The sequence below is a fragment of the Anolis carolinensis genome, chromosome 2, assembly GCF_035594765.1.
Source record: "Anolis carolinensis isolate JA03-04 chromosome 2, rAnoCar3.1.pri, whole genome shotgun sequence".
Classification (NCBI taxonomy): domain Eukaryota; kingdom Metazoa; phylum Chordata; class Lepidosauria; order Squamata; family Dactyloidae; genus Anolis; species Anolis carolinensis.
Genome location: NC_085842.1, coordinates 41,336,008 through 41,349,323, shown reverse-complemented (window position 1 = coordinate 41,349,323; position 13,316 = coordinate 41,336,008). Strand labels below are relative to the sequence as shown.

The window sequence follows — 13,316 nt, the reverse complement described above, 5'->3', positions numbered from 1 at the left end:
AAGTAAACTTTGTTCTGTTAAAAAATGCCATTGACTTCAGAGATTTCTGATAAATGATAATGTTTAGATTCTAGGGTATTTTTTTCAAGTTTCTTTTTATGTTTTTGAGGTTTCCTGTGTTCTGCTTGAAAAATGGAACAATCTGAAGATACGGTCACAAAAGCTTATCTTAATGTGATTTACTTGATTAAAGTAAATTAAAATAAAGCAGCATAGGAGTCTGTGTGTCACATTACAGCTTAGTTTTAAGAACTAAAAATCAGGACTGTACAAAGGAGCTGCCAACTTTACCATGATGTCTCCTAGCACCTTTTTATTAATATTTATTGTGAAATACTGCAAATGCTTTATGATTGTTCAGTTATTGTTGGATGCTCTTATCCAATTTGATATCCTACAGATGTGTTGAACTACATCATCCTGTGAAGGCTATTGTTAGGGGATACATATGTCTTTTCCACCAGCCAAAAGCATGTGCCTTGAGAAAATCATTTTTCTGGAGGTCATATTGTAGTGTTTGTAACCCAAAAAATGCAGTTTCCATTACAGAGATCACTCCAGTTATAATTTGCTATGTTTATTATTTATCACATGTATATCCGGCCATTCATGTTCAGGATGAAATATACATTTCCTCTCCCCTTTGCTTTGTCACAGTGCTGTGACCTAGGTTAAGCTGTAAGACAGAGGTTGGCTCAGGATCTGTTCATGATTTGTATCAGTGATTGAAACTCCTTCTAGAAAGTGGCTCACTGATAGAAGCCATGACTGCTCCTAGCAAGAATTCTGGGAGATCTAGGAGTTAATCACACAAAGATGGCAGTTGCATGATCACTAATAGTGGTACATATTTTTTCATTCATGCAACTGCATCAATGGTATCTGCATTCATGCAACTGCACCAATTCACCAATATGTGGTCCTACCCTCCTACTTCTGCATGACCCCATGCTCCTGCATTCTGTACTTCCGCTACATCGTAATTTAAAAAATGCAATTGACGGTATCATTAATTTTAAAAATCAACTACAACTGAAAATAATTACTTCCTTGGGAATAGCGAGGCAGGAAGATGGGGAAAGGAGGAGAATCCCACCGCTTGACATCACTTCAATTCTGACATTTTGGCACAGAAGTGGAACGACCCAGTTGCACCAGGTAAGTGATGGGAACAAGTGTGATTTGACTGTCATTAACAGGGGATGGGTTAAAGAGGGGAGAAGGAAGACCAACAACAGGATGCACATGACATCGTGCTTCGATGCCATTTGCCAACTTCAGATGACAAAGTCCCTGAATATACCATATGTATTTCTGTCTCCTCACAATGAGAAATTCAGCTAGTTTCACTTCAGAAATTAGTTTGTCTTTGAGGCAGAAATTGATTTTGTTTTATTTATTCGTGGCTTTTCAACACCAGAAAAACATTGCTCAAAGATATGTCATCTTAACTATTGTGGTGAGCTATAAGTTAGCTCTTGTATACATGATAGGTCTGCCAGAATGAAAACTGGAGGTGGTTCTTGTGTTATTAATGATTGTGAAGAAGAGGGAATTTTAGCATGCATTGCCAGTAACCTAGCTGTGTGACAAGCTAAAATTACCTCTTCTACATTAATGGTAAGTAAGTAAGTAGTAAGAAGTAGTAAGTAAATAGGTAGTAATTAAGTAGTAAGTAAGTAAGTAGGAGCCCCCTCCAGTTTTTATTCTGTCAAACTTATCCCATGGCTATTCCATGAAGTGAGGGATTATAAAATTTAATCAGGATGAGAAGAACAAGCATGCAAGCCATCCACATGTAAATGCTCACTCTTATGAACAAATGTACATGAAGAAAAAATGATAGAACTGCAGTCTTGTGAGCAGAACATGATGATCTTGTACTAAAGATATCCTACAAACGTGTAGGAAACAATGGGGAGGGGTGTTTCGACGTCTGAAGGGGCCCTAGCTTTGTGTTCTTTCCTAACCTCTGATTTTTCACACATAACGCTAAAGTTCCACATCTACATAAGTGGTTGGCTTCCATCAAAGGATGTTCTTAATTTAGAGCAATGCTTGTCCAGGAAACGTATGCCCAACAGACTGAAATAATTTGAATTGGTCTTTTCCATTCTCTGGTTTATTTTAGCTGCATTTATATATAACATTAGCTACTAATAAGCAAATGTGGTTTACAAATATTGGACCTTGCAGCATAGTTTCCGCTAGTGCCTCTTAAACATGTTGGGAAACATCCTGACATGCATCCAGGAATATTCTGCTATGCTAAAATGTTCAAGACTAGATTCCCTCATGACCCAAATCTAGGATTTAGCTTAATGCAACATTTATCTGAAATCCCAATGAACTTAATGGGACTTCCTTCTGAGTAGATTGCACCTTAATTTTAATGCCTTTTAAAAAGTGTCCTATGTCTTTATGATGGAGGAGTTTTTATTGCCTTATATTGTTAATCTGATTTGCTTATTGCCTTCAGTACCTATGGCATAGAAATACAGATTAATGTAGACTCTAATTCTCATTAAGTTCGCATTTGGACTATCTGCCAACTCTGGTTATTGCGGGACAAGGTCATGTTGAGGAGACCTTGCCCCACATTATCCTGGTTCAGCTCCATGTGGCACTTGGCTGCCAAGGAGTTGATCTGGGGCTCATCCGACTTAAAGCTCAGTGTAGTTGTGCCCTTTGATGCTGTTGCTACATCAATATAAAGCAACTCACTGGGCAATATTCATTAACTGTTGTTGTTCTTTCTGATTTCTATAGTAAAGATGCAGTTCCTCTGGAAAACTACCTTTCTTAAGATCCCAAGAACCAGGGACATTGCAACTGCTGCTTTTAAGGAAGTAGGTGCTGGATTTAACTAAGAGCTAGAGAAGAGCTTTTGAGGGAAATCTCGCTTTATTCGTAATGTGGTTGGATATTACAAGTTGGACCAATTTGTGTTTCTCCGAGCCAATTAATTACAAACTTTGGCAACACCACTACTTCTGTTTATTACACAAGCTCATCTTCCACCAGCCTTAAAACTGCTATTTTAAGCACCATAGACTCAAGCAGTTTGTGGGCTTATGTGAGTTTACAGTTGGCTTGTTTGAATAACCTGAGGCATAATGGTTAATCTTGAAGGAAAGGAGGGAAAATATTAAGAGCAAACAGAAAACATCATCATTCAAAGTGAAAATACAACTAAGGAGCATGCTGATTCAGTTAACACTCATTTCACTGCTACTGTTTTGAATCTTACAAGAAAAATCTGTTTCAAGAACTGTTGAGCTGGAAGTAGAATGGGTTTTCTTTAGGATTTTCATATCTATGTAAGAAATCTATGGATTTTTGTGCACTTGAGGGCATGTTCTTTACTCTGTTGAGATTTGTAACAAAACTAAAGCCTTGCTGAGCATATACATATATCCCAGGGTTATGCTAGGCTTCTTTGTGCTCATGACATACCTCAAACTAATGGCTATGACTATTTGGTTAAAATCTAGTTAATCTGGGTAAACTTTTATTGCACCACCACACACTGATTTCAGAATGATTCTATCTCCAGCTTGATAAATTAATGAAAGCAATTGTTTTTTTATGTTAAAAATGTTAATGTATTTCTATCCTATCCTATATCAAGAGACTCAGGGTATAGATAACAGAGGGAATGTAAACAATGTAAAACATGAAATAATTTAAAGTAAACAATTAAAAGGTTCAAACAATTTTAAACAATGTGCACAGAGACAGATCTTCACAGTCAAATCAGACCATGATTTGTAGGCCCTGAAATACTTGAAATGTTAGCACCAGTTGGACCCCCAAGTGGAGGGCATTTCATAATCAATGTGCCATGGAAGAGATGGCTATCTCCTATGTCCTTACAGATCGAATGTAGAAAATACTGTGAAAAGGGTATCTCAATAATATTGAGAACTTCATTCTGTTTCCATGGTCTTGATTCTTGATGGTCTAGCATCAGATGCAATATATGAAGAAAAGAATTTTCCAGGTTTTGTAAGAAAATTTTGAAATAGCTTCACTAGAGGGATTTACTTTGCACTTTGCTGCTTGTTTTTAGACAGATAGCAATGGTAATTGCACTTCAGGAATCTTCTCAGTGGGTATATCATGCATAGTATGGTGTTGAGTTGTAGATGCTCTTTACTTGGTTGTTTGTTTAATGTTGTGAGTTTTGTAATGTTTTTGGAATGCGATAGACCAGTGGTTCACAACCTGTGGGTTCCCAGGTGTTTTGGCCTACAACTCCCAGAAATCCCAGCCAGTTTACCAGCTGTTAGGATTTCTGGGAGTTGAAGGCCAAAACATCTGGGTACCCACAGGTTGAGAATCACTGCAATAGACCAAGCAAGGGAGGCCTAAGCAAGTGAAACATTCCCTGCCTGCCATATACTTACTTGTTGGATGGAACATTTATTTTAAATAATTCCCTAACACAGATAGATTAACAACACAAAATTGAATAAATGGAATATATATACACGACCTGTAACAGTATATCAAAATCCAATAATAATAATTTTAAAATCCAATAATATAAAAATGGTGTTTGTGTGTGTATGTGTGTGCGTGTGTGTATGTGTATGTATGTATGTATATATATATATATATATATGTACACACACACACACACACACATCATTTTTATATTATTGGATTTTGATATGCTGTTACAGGTCGAATATCCCTTATCAAAATTGTTTGAGAACAGAAGTGTTTTGGAGTTTCAATGGGGTTTTTTTTTTGGGGGGGGGGTGGAATATTTATAGTTGCATATACATCTCATATACACCTTATACTTATAGCCTGAAGATAATTTTATACAATATCTTAAATAATTTTGCACATAAAACAGTTTGCGTACATTGAACTGCAAGAAAGCATAAGTGTCACTACCTCAGCCACTGTATGGACCATTTTGGAGTGTTTTGGATTTTGGAATTTCAAATAAGAGATGTTCAACCTGTATCAGTTTTTCTAATGTGAAGCACACGTATGCATGCCCTCTAACATTTCACCAATGAAACTGAAGAACATATATAATCAGCATCAGAATATAGTCAAAATGACACTTTGCTTTTGGAACTCAAATAACATAAACTACAGTAAACTAAAGGTGAAGGCCGAAGCTTGGGAATAACAGAGAAATAGGGACATTTTAAAAGTAGCTAAACATTGAGGTGGTAGAGAATTAATTGTTATTGTGTATGTCAAACTGATGCAATGGAAGGTATATGCGACCATTTAATTTGAAACTTCAAACTTTAAATATCATTTCTATTAATAGTTTTAATCCAGGCAAACCCTCTTGGCAATAGAATGGTTTCTTTCAATAGCATGTAGCTATTTTTAAGGTTTTTAAAGGGAAACTACTGAGTGTGGGGGAAGCAGTTTGAAATCTGGAATAATTATTCTGCTTCAAAATGGTAAAACGCTTTTATAGGCACTACACCATCCTTCTTTCCCGCAGTGAAGCTGTAGTAAAGTGTTAAGTTTATTACTGAATTCACTCACGATTCTCGAGTTGAGTGTAAAAAGTGACTCAATTTAAATGATAAAATATATGGACATGCACAATGGTCTCCATTATGAAAAGCATATATAAATAGATGGGTCTTTCTGTATTAAGCTCGGAAGTGGCATTTGGGAATGAATCACTTCCCTATTTAATGCAGACGAATGAGGCCATTTAAATGCACGTGCAGAACTCACAACTGACAGGATCAAATGTGTATATTGCTATTTTAATTAGGGTACTTTTTGTACCTAGGTTTAAATAGTAAACGGTGACTCTGATGTCAATTGAGCTGTATCATGATGACTACAGTTTCATAGGCTAGTAGGACAATTAATGAGCATGAGTAAACTTTATTAGGTACAAAGCTATTTATACTAAAGTCTGATAGCATCTGCTCCATACTCCCATTTTCTTCAGGCCCTGCTCTTATCTCTGTGTTGATCCTCCCTTTCACCTTTAAGATTCCATTCCTTAAAGCTACATAAAGACACAGATACACAAACATGCTTTAATACTGTATTATTAAGCCTTTGGGATGTACAGGTTTGAAGTATTCAACCTTCAGGGACTGGTAGGTCTTGTACTTTTTACAAATAAACATTGGGCAGAAGAAACTGGCCTTTTCTGCAAAACTTTGCCAAACAAAATTTTTTGGCATTCGAGCACAAATGTTACAATACTTTTACCAATTCAAAGACATAGTCATGTTAGATTGAATCAGTGCACAAAGGGATATTGTAGCATCTTTGAGAGTTATAGCAAAAAAAAAAAAGTTGTAGCATAACTTTCATAGGCGAAATCTACTTCTTTAAGTAGACTCAGCTTATGAAAGCTTACATTTCATTAAGTAGATTCCATTCATGACTATAATAATAATAATAATAATAATAATAATAATAATAATAATAATAGTATTCATTACTCACCTCTCTTCGTGGCTCCGGGTGGGTTACAGCATAGTTAAAACACATCAACATTGTAAAAATTCTGTGAATACACATATTAAATGTATTTCTATAAGATACATATTAAAACATATTTCTATAAAATACATATTAAAATACACAGAACAGAGATTAAAACACAGGACATGGGTTTAAAAATCATGATTTTAAAAAATATTGCAGTCTCGATTCTCATTGTCAGTCTCAATGGTGCTAAAATATCCCTTTCCTTACAGAATTAAGAGTTATGTGTTAAGTATTTATATATTATTTGTGCATTTCTGTCCTGCCAAAATGACTCTGGATGTGGTTTCTCCCTATTTCAAGCCCCCCCAGGCTTTGTCTACACTAGAAAAGGGCTAACAACTCTGATGTTTTGAAGACTACCATCACTGTATTTGGGTGAGTATGGATGTTTTTTCCCTGTGTGGACACAGCCTTAGTCTGCCATATTCTAAGAATGTTGTGGCTTTAACATTGTTGTTCTGTTGGACCTAGGGCTGAACTTTCACACAGCATCCATTTTGGGAATTTTGTGGGAGTAGATGACATGGTAGGCAACATCTATAGAATGCTTTTAATTCTTGCCATGACCAATTTTTTCTCCCAATTTTGGTACAGATAGTGACTACCACAATGGAACTCTTCTGGATGCTGCTTGAAGATTGTTCACCTTTCTACCCATATGATCCTGATCGTTTTTAAGAAAGATAGTACAAGATCAATTATTGTACTTAACTGGGACACTATAGAGGAAACTAGTTGCTATCAGTAAGCAGCCACTGAGAAGAGCAAGCAGAGAAGTTATGAAATAGTTATATACTTCATCTGTATATTAGGATCTCAGGATAGTGTACAAGTACAATCAACAGAAGCTTTTAAAACAGTAAATAATAATTTGAATAAATTAAAAATATATCAAACAAATTAAGATAGTTTAAAGCTATTTGGATGTAAAAATGTGGACAGTAATGTGGACGATAACATTATATCAGAGCCCCCAGTGGCGCAACAGATTAAACCACTGAGCTGCTCAAGTTGCTGACCAAAAGGTTGGTGGTTCACATTCGGAGAGTGGGGTTTGCTCTCGCTGTTAGCCCCTGCTTCTGCCAATTTAGCAGTTCAAAAACATGCAAACGTGAGTAGATCAATAGGTACCGCTCCAGCGGGGAAGGTAACAGCACTCCATACAGTCATGCCAGCCACATGACCTTGAAGGTGTCTACTGACAATGCTCTTCGGTTTAGAAATGGAGATGAGCACCAACCCCCAGACTCAGACACGACTAGACTTAATGTCAGGGGAAAACCTTTACCTTTACCTATGCAGTATGGTCCTCCAAAGCTTTGTATTTTAAAAGATGATTTTAGCTCAGTGCCAGAATTAAGGCAGCATCACTATCAATCTGACCTCCAAAGCATAGTCATTCTGTAATCAGGGTGCCATAAGAGAATACCATCTCCTGTGTCTTCCCAGTGAATTGCTCCCACTGCTCAGACAGAGAATATCCTTCTGCAAGGGCTTTCTTTGCTGATTTGCTTAGGAAACAAATATCCAGGCTTTACATAAATTGAGACTTTTCTTCATTTGTCTGATTCTTGGCTCTGAGAAGAGATAGTTTGTAACTGTATATATCGGTACTCTTCAAAATCACATATAAAAACAACAACTTCATAGAAGTCTTAATAACCTGTATTTGGTATTGTGGGCTAAACATTTCATAGCTTTGCTTTACATCAGTGGTTCTCAACCTGTGAGTCCCCAGATGTTTTGGCTTTCAACTCCCAGAAATCCTAACAGCTGGTAAACTGGCTGGGATTTCTGGGAGCTGTAGGCCAAAACACTTGGAGACCCACAGGATGAGAACCACTGCTTTACATATATAGGCATGAGTGAGTATACTATGATCTTTTTAAAGACTGAGATGCCTGGTCTACACAAGCAGTAGAATGAGACTCCCAGTGTAACAGACTGGACAATACAAATTCATGCTGCAAGAACAGAATTCTATTCTTAAATGTTTCTCTCATGGGTTAGAGACAACTTGTAAATTAACTCATCAAATTATCAATTTGCTAGATTTTTCTAGTGACTAATCCTAACTCACTAAATCCCCCAATTAACACTGCAGTGATTGACAACAAAAAAAAAACAATTATAAAAGCAAGGAACTTGCGGCAAGAGTGGGAATGTGGGACATTTTGTTACCCACTTAGGTATTGTGATTGCAGAGGATTAACTGTGGTAGAACTAGATGATGTAGCCAAATATTTTGTGCCAAGAAGAGTAACCAGAGCTGGTCACATTTATATATTTATTATCCCGCCTTTTTCACAAAGTAAGATTCATGAAAAAGAGGGGAGGTTAATATTGTCCTGAGACTGTCCGCCTTGTTGTATTTAGGTTCAGTGTTTGTCACCTTTTTCCTGCAAGAGTGGGCAAGCATTGTGACACAAAAATTACAAATAAGTCTTACTAAATTCTTACTACTTTTTAAAATTAAAAGATATCAAGACAATGCAAGAGTTTGGAAGAAAAAGCAATGAAGTTATTGAAACATTTCCACTAATGCCACAAAACCCAGAAATTATGTGTCAAGTGGGTTTAATTCTGGTAAAATTAGATGTGATTAAATTATTACAAAAGCAAGCTGTGTTGAAATTAATTAGGTTTATTTTTGGAAAAAACAAGAGCAGCTCTCTTACTGAAATAAATGTAATGTTTAGTTGTATCTATTTTCAGGCACTCCGTACATATATCTAGGGATGTAGTAATCCCTAGCCCAAGCATGTGCAATACCTATCCTTTAGTGGCCTTGAGAAACTGAAAAAGGGTTCCTAATTAACCCCATTATCCATGGGTTTCAATGAGTTTATTTAAAAAGTAGTTTGGTACAAGTTGCCATTATAATTACAACACATAAATAATATTTTATGTATTTATTGTATACACATAGTAATTCCTAAGTAGTGAGGCCAAAAAACATGCTGTAACTATAAACAAGATGGAAGTGGTTTGAATGTTGGATTATGACTCTGGAGAACAGGGTTCAATTCCCTGCTCAGCTGTGGAAATATACTGGGTGACCTTGGGTGAAATCACACACTCTCAACCCTAGAAAACTGCATTCGTTCACTTTAAACACACCATAACTTGAAGGCACACAAAAACAACAATTGTGTGGCCCTCCAGATTTTGATGGACTGCAATTCCCAGCATGCATTACAATTGGTTATGTTAGAGAGTTGCATTTCAGCAACATGTAGAGCAATTCTTCCCAAGCTCTCGGACATTACACAGGATATTATTATGTTTTCATTGTGTCAGGAACCAGTACTATATGTGTGCCCATTTGTTACAATTGTTTCTTTCCTGGAATGTCAGCATAGATTGTACTCAGTAGCTCACGGATCCACACTGGTCTAGGGACCACCACTTTGAACAGCATGGATCTGGAGGACAACCTAATCCCCAACCCTGTAAAAGAAGTAATTAAAATGCACCTTCATTCCTAAAAGAAAGATATTGTTATTATCTATTAAAATAGTTATATTTAGTTCTTAGAAAGCACTGACAAGCAATTCTTTACTTGTTCTGAATTATATCCTAGTACTCATGTGTAACTTTAATTCAGTATTAAGTAGTATAAGTACTATTCTGTCAGGATTATATTGATCATATGATTCCAACTTAATTGTTGTTATATTCCTTAAAGTCATTTCCAGTTTATGATGACACTATCCTAATTTTTTTAGCAAGATTTTTTTCAGAGGGTTTGCCTTTGTCTTTCTCTGAAACTGAGAGAAACTTCCTTGCCAAGTTTGAATCTTTGACACCCATCTTTGTGAGTAGCATGTATCCCAATTCTATACATGTTTTTGGATGTTGTGCACCTTCAAGTTGTTTTTCACTTATGGTAACTCTAAAGCAAACCTATCCCTGACTTTTCCTGGCAAAATTTGTTCGGAGCAGATTTGCTTTTCCTTTCTCTAAAGTAGAAAGAATGTAAGTTGCCCAAGATCACCCAGTAGGTAGACGTATGCATTCGGGGTAAACCATGGCCCATTTTGTGTCCAGGCTTTTGATGGGGGCTCCAATCTATTTCTTGGGAGTCTCCTAAAATTGGGAGGGCAGATATCTGTTTTCACTTTCTGGTGTCAAAAGGTTGGTTTTCTATGGGCCCATTATGGGGGGGGGGGGAACCAGGCTCCCCTTCTTGGTGCATGCTCTAAAGAGGCTTCTTTTTACCTGCTGTTTCTACTTTAGAGGAGAAGCTGGCCTGCAGGCCCTAACAGGCGCAGGCACTCCTGCACACCACACATGCACTCTTCTTGGAAAGAGTGTGTGTGTGTTGTGCAGGCCCAAAAAGCGCCCATGCCTACCAGAGCCTGTAGCCAAGCACTGAGTAAGAGGCGCTTGGCTTCAGGCCCTGGCAGGCATGGGCGCTCCTGCATACCACACATGCCCTCTCTTTCCAGCTAAGCACCTCTTGCTTTGTGATACAAAAAAGCAGGCCAGGAGCTGGAACCCGCTCCTGCTTACCTTCGTGTCAAGGTGATTTCCGTAGTGGGAGGTGGTTTCCTGTTTCATGCTCTCGAAGAAACAAAAGATACAAAATAAACAAATTAAATAGGGGAATCAAATTCTGCACACAACTCTACCAGAGGGTTTCCAATGGCTGAGCCAGAATTCGAATTTTGGTTCTTCAGTATCGTAGTCCAGCACTCCAACCACTATACCATTTCTGATTTCTACACGTTTACTCAACAATAAATTCCAATGAATTAAATTCAGTTTAAATATGGTTTACCTTTCATTAGAATAAAACCTAAACAAGGAACCTTACCTTTTGTAGTAGGATTGCTGACTTTTAAAAAAGCGTTTCCCACTGATGAAGGAAAGTCATCAGTTTCATCTTTAATGTTTTAAAAGTACAACAATGCAGTTAGTGTAAACATAAAAGGGGGTTTCAACCCATTCTTGCTGCCTTTTGCTTGGTGTAGGACAACCCCAGCTCAGCAAAAACAACAATGGGTTTTCACACTCCATAAAGTATTAATAAAGTGCTTGATCGTTCCAGATTAACTCTTAATCCATGGAAGGATAAATCTGGGCAAACTTTGCTGGCTGCTGCTTCACAGCTCCAAAGCCTGGAAGTCACTTCTCATTTAAAAAAGAAGAAATTATACTGATGTGGGGAGTCTAATATTTTTAAAAGAGAAGTCAACGGCATCACTAGTGGACTGCAGAAGAAACTGATTTTTTAAAACAAAAAGTATCCATGTTCCAAAGTATAATAAAAAAATACATGTACTTTATCAATATGTCTACAAGGCTAAAACCCCGTGCTGATTTATTTCTTGAATCTTCTAATGCACATGATTGCTGGTCACTGCTGTGGTTATTATCCCAATACAATAATGCCCTGGTTTTGTCTGCATGTACTTCAAACAATTGATTTTATTGTTGCTGCTTGTCTTTTATTGTTTTTTATTGTGTCATTAGATCTAGTAATGTACGGGAATTATGATTTATGTGTAACATTAGCACACAAAACATTACTAAGGATTCTGTATGTATGGTTTGATACAGAGGGGGTCCATGGGGTGACACCATGAATTACAGCACTGGATGATACCAACCCTAGGGCACACCTACACTGACCACTTAGTGCAGTTTGAAGGCAGCTTGACAGAGTAGTGTTTAAATTATACATATGCAGCAAAGCACGTTAAAGTGCTTTAACCCAGGATAAGTAAAGTTAAGGGATACCCCAAAACAGAGTCTGTAATGTGCATCAGTGTGCCTAAGTGTAAACCACATCACATGGTGAAACCGATTAAGGGCTACATCTGGTAAACTGAAGATACTGCCGATCCTGGAACCGGTTCAAGGCCATTTTAACACCACTTTAACTACTATGATTGAATGCTATGAAATAGTTTTACAAAATCTTTGGCTTTCAGTGTCAAAAAGTGGTGGTACCTCACCAAGACACAAGGCATGCATCCATAGCCCTGAGCAACAGCAGTTAAAGTGGTGTCAAACTGCATTAAATCTACAGTGTAGATGCACCCTGTAAGCCAGTGGTTTTCAACCTGGGGTCCCCAGATGTTTCTGGCCTAAAACTCCCAGAAATCTCAGCTAGTTTACAAGCTGTTAGGTTTTCTGGGAGTTGAAGACCAAAAACATCTGGAGACCCCAGGTTGAGAACCACTTCTGTAAGCACATCCAATTCTTAAACAGATACTAGGACCTCACAGTAATCATCCCTCTTAACTGCTTTCACACCAACCTAAGTGGCCTGGGTAGATGCGCCTCAAAGTGGCCTCACTGGGAGAGGATGAAGATGAGATGCACACAAAGGAAACCATAGACACATACAAAACACCACAATGACTACCTTTTGTGGATTTGATTCTATTCTGGACTACTATGTAGCCCATTCCGATTCTTAGAGTTCTCTTTCCAATCCATGCTCAAGGAAGGAAATTTTTCAAGACAGACACATGACAATGGCTCAAATTTTGAAGAGGTTAAAGGCTCTGAGATTATATTCGACCCCACATGACAGAGGCTACTTGTGCTTTATCAAACCCCCATAATTACATAGCATTGAGCCCTGGCAGTTCAAGTGGTGCCAAGCTTTATCCATTCTACAGTACAGATAGTGCCTCTCTCTTAAGGAAGAAAGTTCTTCAAGATGGATGCATGCTGGTGGCTCAAGTCTATCTTTAGGATTTTATTCGACCCTACACAACAGAGTTTACTGGTGCATCACCAAGCTATAATTCCATGATTCCATAGCAGTTAAAGTGGGTCAAACTGTGTTCATTCTACAA

The 13,316-nt window shown here is 37.5% G+C and overlaps 1 long non-coding RNA gene across 8 annotated transcripts in view; it reads right to left on the bottom strand.

The window, feature by feature from the left end:
- LOC103279512 (uncharacterized) overlaps positions 1-13,316 on the bottom strand; it is an 86,406-nt gene that overhangs the window by 67,352 nt on the left and 5,738 nt on the right. For 6 of the 8 annotated variants that reach the window (XR_010002526.1, XR_010002524.1, XR_506842.3 and 3 more), the window contains exons 2-3: positions 11,017-11,067; positions 6,457-6,517 (exon numbers count right to left, since the gene is read on the bottom strand). This is a non-coding gene — a long non-coding RNA (uncharacterized LOC103279512). Of the gene's footprint in view, positions 1-6,456; positions 6,518-7,789; positions 8,079-11,016; positions 11,068-13,316 lie in introns of all 8 variants that reach the window. The other 2 variants (XR_010002527.1, XR_010002525.1) reach the window with 1 other exon arrangement.